Genomic DNA, 1,557 nt, shown 5'->3' with positions numbered 1-1,557 from the left:
CTTTGGGGAGTTCATGAGTCACCTCTCTCACCTCACTTAGAATGGCCTTCACCATCAGACTTTAAATCTTCATAGGCAGCCGGGCACGGTGGCTCATATCTGTAATCCCAGCACTTTGGGAGGCCATGGCAGGTGGATCAACTGAGGTCGGGAGTTTGAGACCGGCCTGGCCAATATGGTGAAACCCCATCTCTACTAAAAATACAAAATTAGCTGGGCCTGGTAGTGCGTACCTGTAATCCCACCTATTCCAGAGGCTGGAGAAGGGGAATTGCTTAGAACCTGGGAGGTGGAGGGTGCAGTGAGCAGAGACCACACCACTGCACTCCAGCCTGGGTGACTGGGTGACAGAGGGAGACTCTGTCTCAAAAAAAGAAAAGAAAAAACTTCACAGGCCATTTTCTCCATGATAGAAAAATATATACTTTAAAACTTGAGTTGAAACTGTTACGTATTCAGCCTGCCCAATGTTTCAGTGTTTTCAATAGCTGGATTGTAGTCACATGCAATTTTCTTTAAAATTAGCTTAGCTTTTGGATTTTTATATTTAGGCAGCCACCATTATTCCTAACTACTAAAGATTATGACTTAAATGATTAATTTGTTTATTAAATGATGATGTTTCAGCATCAAATGAATGGTTGCTCCAACCTCTATTCAACCGCTCTAAAAATAGTACTTTGAGATCTGTTAATCAAAAGATAATTCATTGAAATAATTCCTTGATTCTATTAGGTTATTTGAAACCAAAATCCTTTTTTTTTTTTTTTTGAGACAGGCTCTCAATCTGTTGTCCAGGGTGGAAAGCAGTGGTGCCATCATGGCTCACTGCACTTACTGCAGCCTTGAACTTCTGAGGTCAGGCCTTTTTCCTCCTCAGCCTCCCATGTAGCTGGGACTATAGATGTATGCCACCACTCTAAGCAAATTTTTAAATACTTTTTTTGTAGAGATGGGTGGTGGTGGGGCTAACTTGATATGTTACCCAGGCTGGTCTCAAACTCCTGGCCTCAAGCCATCCTCCTTCCCTCTAGCCTCAGCCTCACAAAATGTTGGGATTACATGCATGAGCCACCATCCCTGGCCTGTAAGACTTTTTAAAATTTGTATTTTTCCCTACTTGCGAGCTAACAAGGTACCAGAATGTGTTTTAAATACACTTGTATATGCTTACAGCAATACAAGAAGCAACATATGCAGGATTATTACAATCGTATAAACACGAAATCTTAAGGTTTCAGTAATAATGGATGTAGATGTGGAGAGTACATGTAAAACTGGTGTTTGCTGAAGTGCATAGTTTTGAAAAAAGTATAATTATGGTAATGGATTAGTACAATGGATTCATCTTTGAAAAGTAGTTCAATGATGTGGCTGCAATTTCAGCACTAAAGTGTTGATTCTATTCTTATAGTTCTTATTAAGATTTTTTTTTTTTTTGTGAACTCCTTTTTTTTGAGACAGGGTCTTCTATTGCAGAGGCTGAAGTGCGGTGTTGCAATCTTGGGTCACTACACCCTCCACCACCCAGGTTCAAGTGATTTTCCTGACTCAGCC

Source organism: Callithrix jacchus, chromosome 14, assembly GCF_049354715.1.
Source record: "Callithrix jacchus isolate 240 chromosome 14, calJac240_pri, whole genome shotgun sequence".
Lineage (NCBI taxonomy): Eukaryota > Metazoa > Chordata > Mammalia > Primates > Cebidae > Callithrix > Callithrix jacchus.
The sequence above is the reverse complement of the archived record's forward strand: the minus strand, read 5'-3'. Positions refer to the sequence as shown.